Below are 18,154 nucleotides of genomic sequence, written 5' to 3' on the forward strand. Positions count from 1 at the left end.
GGAATACTGAAAAAACGCAAAGAAAAAGACAGAGACAGGCCGTTGAGGTCCAAAACTGCCGACGACGCTTCTCCTAAGCCAGTTGCCAGTTCGTCGGTACTCAGTGAGGCACTTTCGCAGCCCCTGATACCCGCTACTTCTGATTCGCAGGCCTCTACTGAGATCCATTCGGAGTCCGGCATGCCGTGAGTTGCTTCACCTATGGAACCCGCGGATGTCTCTACCTTGGATGGGTCCTGAGCTGCTGTGCAGGCACCGGCTTCTGAGGGTGTATTCAGGCCTACAGACGTGCATATTAAACAGACTCCACCTTCAATACTAAGGCCTAAATCTCAATCTGTGTCTAAAAAAACAACGCACAGGCTACATGTACAGGCCCCTATGCCTAAAAAACAAATTATCAAAATGGCTGAAGATTTAATTACTCTGATCAAGGGTTGTCAACCCCCCCCCCCCCTTCTAAGAGGCCTAGGGCTGAACTTGATTATGATTCTTCTGAATAGGACTCTGTTTCCTGAGACTCTTCTAATGACCTGGATTTGTCCATACCTACTTATGAGGATTCTGATGCAGAAGATTCCATTCCCTCTGCTTCTCCTCCTGAGGATTTTTCTTTTGGGGAAACTTTGCATACCTTAAGGGAGTATTTCCACTGGGAAAGTCAGGAATTTTCTGAATCCAAAAAGAGGCTTAGGAATTTCCTCCTTCTTCATCAGCATAGGCGTTTGAATATACCTCCTGTTCTAGACATTGTTGATGTGTTTTAGGAATTGAGTATGGCCCCTGATTCCCTGCCTCCGGCCCCTAGTAAACCAGACGGATACTACAGGATTCCTGAGACCCACACATTTCTTTTCAAAAATCCTGTTGCGGATCCAGAAAAAAATTCTCAGGGGCCCAAGGGCATTAAGGCTTCTACTGCTAAAAATCCTACCCCTTCTGATAGAGACTCCAGGGTGCTGAATAGATGGGGTAAAAAGGTTTATACTTCTGCAACCTTGGCAATCAGGGCTTTAAACTATAAATTCCATATGCTAAAATATCAGCAGCATATCATGTGACTGCTTAAACAGAAAATGATGTTGATTTCTGACTGTGTGGAAAATAAAGATTTACAGAATTTATTGCATTTAGCTGAACAAGTTGGAAAACATAAGAAAAGAATAAACAAGATAAGCAACCCCACAAAAGGGCACTGCATCAAAATCAGGAAACACGAAAGGCAACTACTGTAGAACAGAATACCAGGACCAGCAATGAACAACCAGGAGTATTTAATAATGAAACATCCACCGACTAAGCGCTTTCACCTAAAAAGGCATCATCAGAGTCAGTTGGTACTCAACAAATAGCATATATATATAACAATTAAGACAAAATAATTAATGACATCATATTTGAATGCACCAATGAGCCAAAACACTGCTTCAACCTGTTTAAAAAGGCAATACCTGCTTTGTAAAAATGAAAGTGAATACAAAGACAAAACCACTAGAAAATAAGCAACAAACATTCTACACATAATTTACCCCCTAACCACAAACCAAATAATCATTATAATAGTTAAAAACATATAAATATATATATATATCATCTTATAAACTTTAAATAAATAACATTGTAAACAATGCAATGCATGCAACATATTACAATTTCCCATTTAATTATATACAACTTGCTTTTTGTTTTAAGACTGGCTTAATAGATATATAATCATTAATGCCAGGAAACCTCATGGCATTGAGCCTCACCTGCCATTCAACTTCCAATAGGGCCACCTTGTTACCTACATCACCCCCTTGATCTTCATCGATTCTATCTATAACAAAAAACAAGAATTTTTTGAATACCTTACATTGACAACTGTGTAAAAACAGGGCATTGTGTAGATCTTTATTTTTTATGCTACGTGTATGCTCACTTATTTGATCACGCAGTCTACGTGTGGTCATGCCCACGTAGAATGCATCACATGTAATACATGAAGCAACATAAACTAAATTCTTTGTATTACAATTACACAGGCCCGGGCAGGGTATTGTACGGTCAAATCCTTTTATAACTAAATGTGTACCCTCACTAATAAACCTGCAATGTGTACAATTACCACACTTGGACATTTTTGATTTCCTAACTCTAGGTATTTTCTCCATAATTGTTTTTAAATTTGCACCTTTACTAAACACAATCCTAGGTGTTTTCCCAATAATGTCCTTAGTTGCATTATCCAAACAGTGATTCCAAACTTCCCATACTGCTGCAGCTATTACAGTGGCTTTCTCATTATATTTGAGAATGAGACATGACTTCTCCTTCCCCATACTTTTGTCAATATTTTCCAAATCTATATTACTCGTCATACATACACTACTTCTCAGTATAGGCGAAAAAACAGTATTCCTTTTCCTAACCACTTCCTTTTTCACCTTCAATAATAGTTTAAGTGGATACCCCCTATCCATTAACATACCTACGAGTTTATACATTTCCTGTTTGAATAGGGTTTCGTCACTAATTAGCCTAGATAGCCGTACCATTTGTCCTTTCGCCACCCCTCTTTTTTGATAATGGGGGTGGCAACTGGAATAATGTAAAAGGGAATTGGAATAACTCTTTCCTATATAATGTACTAGCCAACCCTTCACCGTCCTTGAAAATAGTCAAATCCAGATAATTCACTTTGTCAACACTACATGCATAGGTAAATTTCAAAAAACTTGTGGAAGAGTTTAGATATTCAACAAACTCATTAACACTACTCTCGTCCCCATCCCACAAGATAAGTAAATCATCAAGAAACCTGTTGTAAAGCACTACTTTCACCCAAAATCTTGATTGAAAAATGCAAGCTCTCTCCCATGCCAATAGTACAAGGTTTGCAAAAACTGGCGCACAACGTGCACCCATGGCTACTCCAGAGCACTGCTGATACATTTCACCTTCAAATTTGATTAAATTATTTTTCAAAATAGTTTCCATCAAATCACATGTGAGGTTGATCTTACTTTTATCGAAACTAGGACTAAGCAATAAACTTTCACGAAACATTTCCATACCCTCACTGTGTGGAATGACCGAAAACAAATTAACAACATCAATTGTTAAAAAACAAAAAGTCCTATTACACTTGCCTATAGCCTTCAGCCTCTCCAGACAGTGCCACGAATCCTTTATGATGTGGACTACATCACTAGTGGTGGTTTTACTAACTTCATCAACAAAGGCTGCAAGGGGCTCAGTCTTGGAGCCCCCAGCTGATACGATTGGCCTAAATTGTAGCCGTTCTAACCCCTTATGCACCTTTGGTATGCCAAAGATGCTTGGGGTAACAGGGTGTTTAACTGAAAGAAAATCAAATTCCGATTCTGTAATCTCACCTTGAAACAGAGCATCTAACAAATACAAGTCAATTCTTCTGTAGGCCACATTCATTTCATTAACCAATACCCTTGTATATGTACTATAGTCTTCGAGCAAACCCATCATGGATGTAGAATAATCAATTTGATTCATCAAAACCATTCCCCCACCTTTATCTGGTCTCATACATCTAATACTGTTCAATGATCTCAGTTCTTTAAGACCCCCCTCTCTACAGGGGTAAGGTTATCAGAACTAGTATCCCTCCTACTACATATTCTTCTAACCTCAAACTCCATAAGTCTTTCCAAAACTCAAATTTCATTGTTACTAGGTGGTATGAATGTGCTTTTCCTTCTTACATTAGAACCATGATTGTTACAATTCAATGAAGAAATGTCCTTTTTGTCATGAAAATACATCTCCAGGTTTAATCTCCTCATGAACAGTTTAATATTAATCAAAACCTGGGATACATCTAATCTAAAACTTGGTACAAAACTAGTTCCTTTAGTAAACAATTGAAAGTGCACATCCCCTACTACCATGTCAGTGTAATTGTAAATAAAAAAACCTTGCTGTTTGATAATTTTACACTCAACACATGAACCTGTCGAGGTAACACTTGTGTAACCAACAATATCTTCGTGTTTGTTACAAATATTGTCACTAACACAAAAAAGTGATACTTGCTCATGTAAATTGCTTGTAACATCAAACTTGTCCACATTACAATCATTAAGTTCTACTAAATGGTTATTGTTGTTACTAATAACAGCATCCTGTAATGCCATGCATTCATTGCAGAAAGCACCCCCCCATTGTTGACACACGTTAAAATATCAGCAGGTTTTGGCTCAACACATACAGTATTACAACAATTATTCAAATTAGTGGAAGTCACTAAAACCTCCTCAATTGGTAGCCTCTTTGGCTGCCCTCCATGAATCTGTCCACCCTCGTGGATCTCTGATCTTTGTTCCTTAGTCTCTCCGACCTGCGAGGTCCCGGTACCTGCTCCAAAAAAACTTCCTCTTCAAAAACAATATCCTGTAATTCAGTTTTAGCCATCTCAGATGCACTTGCATTGCCAGAGACCAATCTCACCTGACCCCCCTCCCCTTGAAAAAATTGGTTACCAACACGGTTACGTTGCAATTTGTTACCTGGAGGGTAAGCAGTGTGATTTTGATATTCAGTTCTGTCCCTTGTTAACTTCTTTTGTTTCAAGGCCTTGTTTTTAGTCACGAATACTTCCAAGTTCCTAAGAACCCTTTGAAATTTTGCCTCGTATTGAAAAAATATCAAGTCAGAAGTGATACTATCATGCAATTTACAAATGTCACTCCGCAATGCTGCTAATCTAACCCCATTGTTCTTGATAATGATATCTAACATTTCTAACCCCGTTTTGTCGAACAGGGTTATCAAGTCAGAGAAGGCTCCGCTACCTTCCTCAATGCCCATCGGTAACTTCCACAACCGGAGCCCCTTAGGCACTTGTTTTAGTGCCTTAGATTGCTCCAGAAACAAATTGTCAAGTTGCAGTGCCCTATACTTGACACAGAGCTTGTCGTACCTTAAAATCTGCTCTTCCAGGCCACAAAAACTCGCCGACTGCAAGTCCGAGTGAAAAAAACCATTGTCATCAACAGAAAATACCGGTGCCTCCAACCATGACTGCAAATCATGTCCTCGCCTTCCACTCGGCGCTTCACCCGACAGTGCACGTCTGGCAGGTCGACCCCGATTGGTTAAAGTGGCACTTGCACCACTAGACTCCCTCCGATTGGTCACAGGAACAGGCCCACCAGAATCCAGAAATCCCCGAGCAGCCGAAACACCGGACAAACTAAAACCCGTTGTTTCCTTCGATTTGGAAACAACATCAGCAAAAGAATCTGGAATATTACAGTTCTGCCCTGGTGGAATAGAATCGGCCGTATTGACCGGAGAATGGAGAGTGAATAGTTCTACTTGTGTGTCAGTAGGACTGACACTCGCCGTATCTCCATCCTTACCGCTATCTTTCTCATAGGTCTTTAAAAGCTTGTGAACAGCTAGGGACAGTTCCTTTAAAGCATTCTCCATGGTACTCGTTGAGCCCCAAAATCCTGAAAACAGAGTCGCCACACACAAGAAAAGAATAAACAAGATAAGCAACCCCACAAAAGGGCACTGCACCAAAATCAGGAAACACGAAAGGCAACTACTGTAGAACAGAATACCAGGACCAGCAATGAACAACCAGGAGTATTCAATAATGAAACATCCACCGACTAAGCGCTTTCACCTAAAAAGGCTAAAAATTATCAAAATGGCTGAAGATTTAATTACTCTGATCAAGGGTTGTCAACCCCCCCCCCCTTCTAAGAGGCCTAGGGCTGAACTTGATTATGATTCTTCTGAATAGGACTCTGTTTCCTGAGACTCTTCTAATGACCTGGATTTGTCCATACCTACTTATGAGGATTCTGATGCAGAAGATTCCATTCCCTCTGCTTCTCCTCCTGAGGATTTTTCTTTTGGGGAAACTTTGCATACCTTAAGGGAGTATTTCCACTGGGAAAGTCAGGAATTTTCTGAATCCAAAAAGAGGCTTAGGAGTTTCCTTCATCAGCATAGGCGTTTGAATATACCTCCTGTTCTAGACATTGTTGATGTGTTTTCGGAATTGAGTATGGCCCCTGATTCCCTGCCTCCGGCCCCTAGTAAACCAGACGGATACTACAGGATTCCTGAGACCCACACATTTCTTTTCAAAAATCCTGTTGCGGATCCAGAAAAAAATTCTCAGGGGCCCAAGGGCATTAAGGCTTCTACTGCTAAAAATCCTACCCCTTCTGATAGAGACTCCAGGGTGCTGGATAGATGGGGTAAAAAGGTTTATACTTCTGCAACCTTGGCAATCAGGGCTTTAAACTGTAAATTCCATATGCTAAAATATCAGCAGCATATCATGTGACTGCTTAAACAGAAAATGATGTTGATTTCTGACTGTGTGGAAAATAAAGATTTACAGAATTTATTGCATTTAGCTGAACAAGTTGGAAAACATACTTTGCAATCTGGTTTTGATTCTTTAGAGGCCTCTTGCAGGGCTGCTGTTACTGGGTCTGTGCTTAGAAAGCATGCTTGGCTTAAAGAACAATCTCTGCCTGATCATGTTAAAGCAAAACTGTTGGATGCTCCTTTACATCAGGACCGTCTGTTTGGCAATAAGGCTGAAGAAGTTCTAAAAAAGATGGAAGATAAAGCTAAATCTATGCAAAAGAAAGTTTCCTTACAAGTACAACCAACAAAATTTAGTAGGCACTGGCCTACTAAGAACTGGTCCTTTCCAACTTCTTCCAGAGCCACTCAAGTCAAACCCAGACACTCAAAAAGCACCAGGTTTCAGTCCCAAGGGACTGTCAGAACTAAGCAATGGAGTACTTTCACTTCCAAATCTGGAAATGACACCACCGTATGGTAAACAGTGTCAATTACTTTCCTTTAAAATTAACAAGCATTTACCTCTCAGCCACCCTTTTGGGGGGAAAACTGGCTCTTCATGCAAAAAACTGGCAACTTATAACCAAGGACAAATGGGTTTATATAGTGTCCCATGGATACAGATTTCATTTCCACACTCTGACAACTCCAAACGGGTGGCCAGACTTGCCCCCAAATCAGTGGGCAGAGGCTCAGAAACAAGTTCTTTCTCTCCTAAACATGGGGGCTATTCAACCGGTACCAGAAGGGGAAAAGGGACAAGGTTTCTATTCCAGACATTTCCTGGTACCCAGAAAAGACAAATCATGGCGTCCAATTCTGGACCTGTCTACTCTAAACACCTTTCTGGACATTCCAAAATTAAAGATGCTGACTCTTCAGTTGCTTCCTATGCTAGGCAAGGATGCCTGGTTGGCAACTCTCGACTTAAAAGAGGTTTACCTGCATATCCCAATCGGGGAATCTTGCAGAAAATACCTTTGTTTCAAAGCAGGCTACTTACATTATCAGTTCTCCGCACTGCCCTTTGGCTTGTCTACTGCACCCAGGGTATTCACAAAGTGCCTGGCTCCAGTAATTGCATTTTGCAGGCAAAGAAATATTCAAATATATCCATACCTGGACGATTGTCTATTACAGGCAGAAATCCAGGCCACTCTTCTAAAGCATCTGGCGTTTGTAAAAAGGGTTCTAACTTGTCTAGGGTACACCATAAATTAATAGAAATCACAACCAGTACCTTCTCAAAAAATGACATTCCTGGGTGCAAGCTTGAATACAACTGCCCAAATGGCTTTCCTTATGCCAGAAAAGCAAATTCATTTGGTGACTTAATTCAAACAGGTGGCCACAAAAACCCTGCTATCTGCAGGATAAATATTGCAAGCCTTTGGGTTTATGGCCTCCTGCACTCCTCTAATTCCATATGCAAAACTGCATATGAGGAAACTGATAGTACTTAAAAAGTTTATAGAGTCAACATTGTCACAGCCTAGAAACAATGATTCCTATCATACCTTGCCTGCGCCTAGAGTTCCTTTGGTGGGCAGAGGCCTGCCAGCAAAACAAGGGACTGCCATTCACACCACCCCCTGCCGCCCAAACCCTAACTACAGATGCATCAGACTATGCATGGGGAGCTCATCTGGCAGGGAAGTGCATTCAGGGCAAATGGAGCCTAAATCAAATGCACCTTCATATTAATCAAATAGAAATGCTAGCTGTACAGAATGCTGTGACAGCCTTCAAGGACTACCTCCATCCAGGACAATTACTGGTAAAGACGGACAACACCACAGTTATGTGGTACATAAACAAGCGGGGGGGGGGTACACATTCCTACCCTCTCTGCAGACTAGCCACGGCATTGTGGAACACGGCTTTGAGCTACCAAGTACAACTGCAAGCTCAATTCCTGCCAGGAAAGCAGAATATTCTGGCAGACGAACTAAGCAGAAATCTCATGGACCCACACAAATGGAAACTGGAACCACGGATTTTCAACATGTTGACACGCAAATGGGGGAGCCCAGACGTAGATCTTTATGCCTCACCCCAGAACTACCAGTTGGACAAATTTTGCACAAGAACTCATCACAAAAAAGCCTGGAAAGTGGATGATCTGTCCTTCAGCTGGAAAAACCTATCAGTCTTTGCCTTTCCCTCTCTGCCTCTGCTCTCCAAAGTTCTACTAAAAGTTTAACAGGACAAACCAAACATTATTTTGATTGCTCCAGACTGGCCATGCCAACACTGGTACCCATTCCTGCGCAGTGTGTCACAGATTTCTCCATGGCACCTGCCTCAGACACCTTCCTTAGGTCTCAGCAGGAGAACTAAATTATGCACCCTCAGCTCCAAACATTGAATCTTGCAGCTTGGCTAATCATTTACATTCCCCCTTAGCATCCCTCAGCAAACCGGTGATGGATGTCATTTTGGAGGCGAGAAGACCTAGTACTAGAAAATCTTATGCTGACAAATGGAAAACATTCTGTGCCTGGAATCAGTCTTAAGGGATGAGCACAGCAGCGTCCAATTTACCTCAAATTTTCAATACTTAACTGAGATACAAATCAGTGTGCAAAGCAGTCACAGCCCTTAAGGCCAAATACAACACCAAACATACTTGTCATAGGTGACTCCATAGTCAGACACACCGACGTCCCACTCACCAGGCTGAACAAGGAGAGGGTCACAGTAAGCTGCCTATCGGGCGCTAGAATCCGCCACATAACACAAGCACTCGGGTCACTCCACGGCAAGTACAAATATGACACAGTCATTGTCCATGCTGGTGTGAACGACCCGAGACGTACCTCCCTGGACTACATGAAAAGAGACATAGAGGAGCTCTCTGATTATGTAGCCCAGGCAGGTATGACCCTGACCCTGAGCAGTATCCTTCCTTCACCAAGAATGATGCCACAATATAGAGACAAGATGATCAGCTTTAACAATTGGCTTAATGTCTGGTGTCATTCAAAGGGGATCCAGTGTCTGTCTGCCTGGGATGACATGCTTGACAAGCCACGCTACTTCGCAAGGGACGGCTTGCACCCGTCACCCCTGGGATTCCGGATATTGGCTAAGGCTCTTGCCACCCCATAGTGCCTTTTTAGGCAAGGCTCAAATTCTAAACCTACCACCCTAGAAAACAAAAATGGGAAGAAACTGAGGGTAATGCTGCTCAATGCCAGAAGTCTAAATCTCAAAATGCACACACTCGAGGCCCTTCTCAGTATGGAGAACATCGATGTCTGTGCTGTAACTGAAACCTGGTTCAAGGCTCCTGAGAGCACCCGGCACTATTAGGTTTTACCTCATATCATGCGTTCCAGCCCCAAAACCCGGACCACACCACAAAAGGAGGGGTGGTATCCAAATCCATAAAGGTTACCCCCACCTCCAGGTTGGTGGCAACGCAAGCTTCGGAAACCATCCAGGTGCAACTAACCATAGGCAAAACTGCTCTACAAATTGTAGCATGCTACAGGCCACCCTCTCAAACTCAGGAACCCCACACAGCCTTCCTGAAGACACTGGAGGGTATAAATGTATCTCCAAACACCATCATATTGGGTGACTTCAACTACCGAATATAGACTGGGAACATTACTCAAGCCCTAACTTTCTAGCCCAATGGTTCCTGGAGTTCATAAATTCAAATGCCATGGAACAGCTAGTCACTGTTCCCACGAGAGGAGAAAATATACTAGATCTCATTATCACAAACATGGGGACAATATGCTCCACACCGGAAGTATATCCCTCATTGGTGAGATCTGATCATAAACTAATCTCACTGGAAATCCACATCCCGCCCCCACCCCAAACAAAAAAGACCACAGTGAAGAACTTCTCTAAAGCAAACTTCACACTACTCAAGACTGGTGTGGTATCCTTCAAGGCCCCTGAGCCAGTGGAAACCACAACCCCAGCTGCGGAAGCCCATACAAATGCCTTCTATGAACACCTCCAGGACTGCATGGATCAGGCAATCCCAAATAAAACCAAGACTCTTTCCACAAAGGGCAAACATCCAGTCTGGTGGACCCCAGCCATTAACAAACTTTACAATAAGAGGAGAAAGCTATTACATGATAGAACAAAATCCATAAAAGGGAAGTCACCCTGATCATTATTAGTAAAAAAATACGAGCACTCATAAAATCAACTAAGGCCAATTTTGAGAGAAAAATTGCCATGGATTCAAAGGACAATCATAAGGCCTTTTTCAGCTATGTTAGGAACCTGGGTGGAAACTCCCAGATATGCTCAGAATTAGTCCAAAATTATACAAAAATCACTGAACCCACAGACATTGCCAACATACTGGCAGACAGGTTCAGTGCAAACTTCACCCCCCCTCTCCTCCCCTAAAGGAGAGATAACTATCCCAGCGGAGTGTAGCCTCCCAGACTTCTCAAATGCACAGGTGAAAGCTGCTCTCTCTAAAGCTTAAAAACACAGCATCAATGGGACCGGATGGTGTCCCTGGCTGTGTGCTACACAAGCTAAATGAGGAATTAAACCCGCACATAAGGCAGCTATTTAATCTCAGCCTTACCACAGGATACGTGCCCAAGGAGTGGCGTACGGCAACTGTGGTCCCACTCCACAAAGGCGGTGCCTCTACGGACCCTGGTAATTACCGCCCCATAAGCTTAACAAGTCTAGGCTGCAAAGCTATGGAGAGGATCATAATGGAGCTCATAAACAAAGATATAGGGGACTTGCAGACATTGGACCCGACCCAGTTTGGCTTCGTCAAGGGCAGATCATGCCTTTTGAACTTGGTTGACTTCTTCGAAACAGTCACCAAGGCCATTGATGAGGGAAAGGCAGTCCATACAGCCTACCGTGACCTTGCAAAGGCTTTCGACACAATACCCCACTCGGGTATTGTAGAAAAACTTACCAGCTTAAATGTAAATCCATATGTCACAAGATGGGTTGCAAACTGGCTTAAGGACAGAACCCACAGGGTTAGAGTTGCTGGCGCTATGTCAGACTCCAAGCCGGTCACAAGTGGTGTCCCACAGGGCTCGGTCCTTGGCCCCCTATTGTTCGGCATCTACTTCTCAGAAGTACAGGCCAACATGGAAGGACTTTGGCTGACAAAGTTTGCAGATGACTGCAAACTGGGCGCCATAGTGGAAAGTGCATCGGACACGGATATCCTTCAGAAGGGACTCACGGAAACAGATAGCTGGTGCCAGAGCCATGGCCTGAAGTTAAACGCCAAAAAATGTATAGTCATACCCTTCGGGAAAAACAAGGTAACCCCAAGCTTACCATATAGGTGGCAATCCACTAAGCACAGAAGAGGTTATCAGGGACCTGGGGAACCAGGTTGACAGTGGCCTTTCTTTTGACACTCACGTTGCTAAAGTGGTTAGAAAGACCTTCTACATTGCCCACCTGATCATGAAGGGATTCACATCCAGATCTAGTGAGGTCATTGTTCCCCTGTACTCTTCACTTATCAGACCAATGATCGAGTACAATGCCCCATTCGGGATGTATCTCACCCGACATCTGCAGCAATTGGAGAGACCCCAAAAGTTCCTCACCAAAAGGATAAAGGGACTCAAAATCTGTCATATGCTGCCAGATTGAAGAAACTCCAGCTCTGTTCAGTCGCATACCGTCTGCTCAGAGGTGACGTGCCTGACATACAAGGCCATGTCCAACCCAGAATTAATGGACATGCTCCACCTCAAAAAATCCAAATCCACCAAAACCACTAGAGCAAGCGACTTAAACCTTAGCACGGATATAAATAGGACGTGCTGGAGGGATAGATTTATCACTCAGAGACTCCCTATGCTGTGGAATAAAATCCCGGTCCATGTGAGGCAGAGCACCTCGCTGGCTCTGTTCAAGAGAAATCTTGACCTGTGGATGGGAGATCGTAGGTTTACCCCGGGAATCATCTCTGTGTCACTGCTGGACAGAGGCACAACAAACTAATGGGCACAGTATTTTTTCATATAAGGGGTGGCGTAAGCCACAAAACTTTGGTTTAGGCTTATAAATGCCTTAGGGCAGATAGCCTAGTGTAAACCTATGAACCTATACTTCACAAAGGCCTGTCTTTTTCCTCCATTAAAATCCATGCCTCAGCCATTTCTGCTCATTACATCACAGAACCTCCGCTCTTCTCTCTTCCTCTGCTAAAGCAGTATCTCAGAGGGGCGAAAAACTTGAGATCACCCAGGAGAGCTCCAACCCCTGCCTGGCACCTTAACTTTGTATTGTAGAAACTCACTCTACCTCCTTTCGAGCCAGCTGCTACTGCAGACTTAAAATTTCTTTCCTGGAAAACAGCCTTCCTTTTAGCAATTACTTCAGCTAGAAGGATGTCTGAATTACAGGCCCTTATGGCAGTGGAGCCTTTCATCATCTTTCTTGCGGACAGGGTGTCACTCAGGACCAATCCATCCTTCATGCCCAAGGTGGTATCCAGTGTGGCTCTTAATCAGTCCATTCATTTGCCAACTTTCTTTCCCAATCCACAGAACAAGGGGGAGCGGATTCTGCATTCATTGGCTGTACACAAACAACTTAGATTCTAGTTGGACAGGACTAAATCTCAAAGAAAATCTGAAAAACTGCTGGTAGCATTTGCTGCAGGGGCAGAGGGGAAGGCTATTTCAAAACAAACTATTTCTAAATGGATAAGCCATTGTATTCATTTCTGTTATAAGCACCATGGAAAACCTATCCCCCAGGGGATCAGATCTCATTCCACTAGGGCTGCATCTACTTCTATAGCCTTTCTCAGAGGTGTTCCTGCCAGGGATATTCTATAAGCTGCTACCTGGAGTTTAGTTCATACTTTCACAAAGCATTATCACTTACCAATTTTCTCTAAATCCAGAGCTGGCTTTGCCACTGCTGTTTTGCAGGGCCTTATAGCTGGTCCTAATGCTGTATAAATCCATCCTCCCAACCATAGCTTTGGGAATCTACCCAAATGTAATGACTGCAACAGTGAAACATGAAGAACATAGTACATGTACACTTACCATAAATGTAGATGTTCGAGTGTATTCACTGTTGTATTCCTGGTTACCCTCCCTCCAGCCCCCTGTTTTTCCTCTTACCTACCTCTACTTTCTTTTACTATGCTTAAAAGTCTTTTTGGTGTATTTGCTTTTGTTTGGAGGAATATTTTTGTGTTAATTACTTATATATTTTGCTCCCAATTTGGGGGGCACCTGACATCTGGGGCAAGAAAAACTGATGTAATGGCTTTGGCTGCATGTTTTATACCCCTGACTATCTGACATCATGGAAGAAGAGACAGCAACCGATGCAGGACCCAAAACTTTGTTAATCAGGCCGACTGTGGGCTACTGCAAGCAGATAACCCAAATGTAATGACTGCAACAGTGAATACACTCGAACATCTACATTTATGATAAGTGTACACAACTGTACTTTATGTATACTGCGACAGTGAATACACTCGAACATCTACATTTATGGCAAGTGTACACAACTGTACTTTATGTATACTGCGACAGTGAATACACTCGAACATCTACATTTATGGTAAGTGTACACGACTGTACTTTATGTATACTGCGACAGTGAATGCACTCGAACATCTACATTTATGGTAAGTGTACACGATTGTACTTTTCCTTTCTTCTTCCTTCTCCTTATAGCTTCATAGATTAGTACTAGGCTAACTGCCCTTGGGGGCCATTTTCAGCCTAGCCAGTTACCCCATGTGAGAATCAAACCCTGCACCTTATGTTGGTAAGGTAAACACCTTAACCATTATGCTAATCTCCCACCCTAGTCTCTCCTAGTTAATCATGGCAGTGGGAAGGTAACGGTGAACCTTTGTTCTCCTGTAGTATGAGAGATTACTCTACGCTGTTCTGCCTTTCCTACTTATTCATAATATACAGGGAAAGATATAAAAACTCCCTCCTTTCATTGCTTTGTGGCCGAGAGAGGGATTTCAGGTGCTAATGGTCCTGTAGCTACAGGGAATACTACCTATTCTAGTCAAGGATACCTTTCATTCTTGAGGTCAGACTGTGCCTCACAGCCTGACTCCTTCTGTTTTGTTTTTTTTTGTATCTTTCGGCTTTTCCCGGGTAGGGGATGCCGCAGCGGAACTCCGGTCCACTAATGATTGGTAGTTGATTTTTTACGTGTCGAGTTACCAGCCCTGACACACAACCTTCAATGAAGGTACGCCCATTCATGCATATCTCCATTGCAGAAGACGCTCTAGCTGAGAATCGAACCGGACAGAGTCTTACTGTGAGGCGACAACTCTACCGCAGCACCACCACCGCGGGAGCCTGATTCCTGCTGTACATTCCCTAATTCCTCTAGACTTGCTTGCCAGAGGTGGTACTGCAGGGCCTGGCTCTTGCTGTACATTTCCTCATTCCTCTAGGCTTGTTGGCCAGATGTGGTTGAGTTTGCTAGGTAGTTGCCCACTAAATAGCTCTTACAGAATTTGAGTGTAACTGATTAGAGATCATAGATCAGTGGAATGCAGGCTTCAAATTCCAGTTATTAGCTGTATTCCCAAACCAAGTATTTAACCTATTTTTAAAAACAAAGAAATATTTTCCCTGGCTTACAGAGGCAGCCCGTTCTAGGACCAAGCAATGCCAGGAGATATAAACTTTTTTATTTATTTTATTTTACAGTTTGTTTACCAGGATAGTCCATTGGGCTGAAGGAGCCCATTTTCAATGGATTCTTGGGGAGAAAAGCTCCAACAAGACTAAACAAGTAATAATGTAATTAGACAAACACACCAATAAAATGTTACAAAGTATATAAAGTTTGTTAAATTTGTAGTATACAATGAAATAAAAGATGTACTAACAAAAAAATAGTATAAAATGCTTTTACAGGGCAATCAAAGGTACTATTAATATGTATCTATATGTATCTGTATGTATCTGTATCTGTATGTATCTGTATGTATCTATATGTATCTGTATGTATCTGTATGTATCTATATGTATCTGTATGTATCTATATGTATCTATATGTATCTATATGCATATATATATTTACATAACTTGGAAAGTAAAATCACATCTCTCGATGGTTTATTGGTTTGCATATTAATGTTTAGTAAGAGCCAGAGTTTTTTGTCAAGAATAGTATGGTGTGCTAAACATAATTAGCAGTGTAATCAGCAATCGATTATTAATTTAAAGTTAAGTTTATCTAGACCTGCATTAACATGGAATACCAAACCTAATTTGCCTTGTAACCAGAGATAACTTATTTAATATAGATTGAAGTTTTCTAGGCATGTATTGTAAGATAGTTTTCCGAGCACTGTAAGGCAGTGAGTTAGTCAGTTGTTATTTTTGTAAACTTCCTTTAGACTCAAACAATGACAAATCCCCTTCAGAATATGAGCAAAAACAGGAGTTTTATTCAGTAACGTGTCTAACATAGTTACTGAGAGGAGTTGTATTCAGTAACGTGTCTAACATAGTTACTGAGAGGCATTGTATTCAGTAATCTGTCTAACATAGTTACTGAGAGGAGTTGTATTCAGTAACGTGTCTAACATAGTTACTGAGAGGAGTTGTATTCAGTAATCTGTCTAACGTAGTTACTGAGAGGAGTTGTATTCAGTAACGTGTCTAACATAGTTACTGAGAGGAGTTGTATTCAGTAACGTGTCTAACATAGTTACTGAGAGGAGTTGTATTCAGTAATCTGTCTAACATAGTTACTGAGAGTAGTTGTATTCAGTAATCTGTCTAACATAGTTACTGAGAGGAGTTGTATTCAGTAAAGTGTCTAACATAGTTACTGAGAGGAGTTGTATTCAGTAATCTGTCTAACATAGTTACTGAGAGGAGTTGTATTCAGTAATCTGTCTAACATAGTTACTGAGAGGAGTTGTATTCAGTAATCTGTCTAACATAGTTACTGAGAGGAGTTGTATTCAGTAATCTGTCTAACATAGTTACTGAGAGGAGTTGTATTCAGTAATCTGTCTAACATAGTTACTGAGAGGAGTTGTATTCAGTAATGTGTCTAACATAGTTACTGAGAGGAGTTGTATTCAGTAATCTGTCTAACATAGTTACTGAGAGGAGTTGTATTCAGTAACGTGTCTAACATAGTTACTGAGAGGAGTTGTATTCAGTAATCTGTCTAACGTAGTTACTGAGAGGAGTTGTATTCAGTAATCTGTCTAACGTAGTTACTGAGAGGAGTTGTATTCAGTAATCTGTCTAACATAGTTACTGAGAGGAGTTGTATTCAGTAACGTGTCTAACATAGTTACTGAGAGGAGTTGTATTCAGTAATCTGTCTAACATAGTTACTGAGAGGAGTTGTATTCAGTAATCTGTCTAACATAGTTACTGAGAGGAGTTGTATTCAGTAATCTGTCTAACATAGTTACTGAGAGGAGTTGTATTCAGTAATCTGTCTAACATAGTTACTGAGAGGAGTTGTATTCAGTAATCTGTCTAACATAGTTACTGAGAGGAGTTGTATTCAGTAATCTGTCTAACATAGTTACTGAGAGGAGTTGTATTCAGTAATCTGTCTAACATAGTTACTGAGAGGAGTTGTATTCAGTAATATGTCTAACATAGTTACTGTGTAACATTATTAGAAATTCAGTAACATGTCTAACATAGTTACTGTGTAACATTATTAGAAATTCAGTAATCTGTCTAACATAGTTACTGTGTAACATTATTAGAAATTCAGTAATCTGTCTAACATAGTTACTGTGTAACATTATTAGAAATTCAGTAATCTGTCTAACATAGTTACTGTATAACATTATTAGAAAACCCGCCAACCTGATAGTTGTATTCAGTAATCTGTCTAACATAGTTACTGTGTAACATTATTAGAAAACCCGCCAACCTGATAGTTGTATTCAGTAATCTGTCTAACATAGTTACTGTGTAACATTATTAGAAAACCCGCCAACCTGATACTGAAAAGTGTTTAGTAATCTATTCATTTGCAAGCTGTTTGCTTTAACAATGTCATTATTATTACCATTTGTGATTCGATGTGTACTCCTAAGTCCTTGCATTCAGGGATTTCATGAAGTGTATCAACATTCAGGGATTTCATGAAGTGTATCAACATCCAGGTTAGGAGCTTGATCTGGTCTGAAAGTCCCAAAGTATATCAAACCACTTTTTGTAGAATTAATTTGTAAACTTGTTTGTTTAGCCGTCTAAATAAATCAGAAACTCGTTAGATGAATGCCAGAAGATCAAATGAAATGCTGCTGTTTTTGATCTTCTGGGCATATTTGATCACCGAATAAGTAACTGTAACAAGTATTAAAGACATCATGTACATAATAATGAATTGCTCTTTGCCTGCAAGTGCAAAATGTAATCAGGTTGTGTTGCACCATGTCTTCTGTTGTCTCTGCCTGGCCTCATGCACCTGTTAGAGTCCCTAATGTTGTACACTCTGGTTGAATGTCTTCGCTATTTCTGCATGTCATGAGATTGTAGAGTACAGGGTTGTAGCCCAGCATTTTTTGCCAGAATGTTCTTTTTGGGGGGGGGGTGCATGCAGTATCTGCACCCCCCAACCCCCATTGATGAGCTTGTGTCCCTGAGAGACCTAAACTTGATGGATGCGAAAGTCTGGTCACTATGAATTTTAGTCTGCTTTCTCACTGGTACTGAAGTTTATTCACTGGAGGTCTTTCTTCCTCTTGGCCAACAACTCTTTGTTTAACGTATCAAAAGTTTCATGTCCTCCTTTTTGAGAACTGTATGCATCAGGACTTTGACAAGCATAG

The 18,154-nt window shown here is 41.4% G+C and overlaps 1 protein-coding gene across 1 annotated transcript in view; it reads left to right on the forward strand.

Annotated features, from left to right (window-relative positions):
• The window catches only part of AP3D1 (adaptor related protein complex 3 subunit delta 1), a 3,080,434-nt gene that overhangs the window by 401,116 nt on the left and 2,661,164 nt on the right, over positions 1–18,154 (forward strand). The gene's annotated exons all lie outside the window — the stretch shown is intronic.

The sequence above is a fragment of the Protopterus annectens genome, chromosome 13.part0 (assembly GCF_019279795.1).
Source record: "Protopterus annectens isolate FY-2018-M chromosome 13.part0, PAN1.0, whole genome shotgun sequence".
Lineage (NCBI taxonomy): Eukaryota > Metazoa > Chordata > Ceratodontiformes > Protopteridae > Protopterus > Protopterus annectens.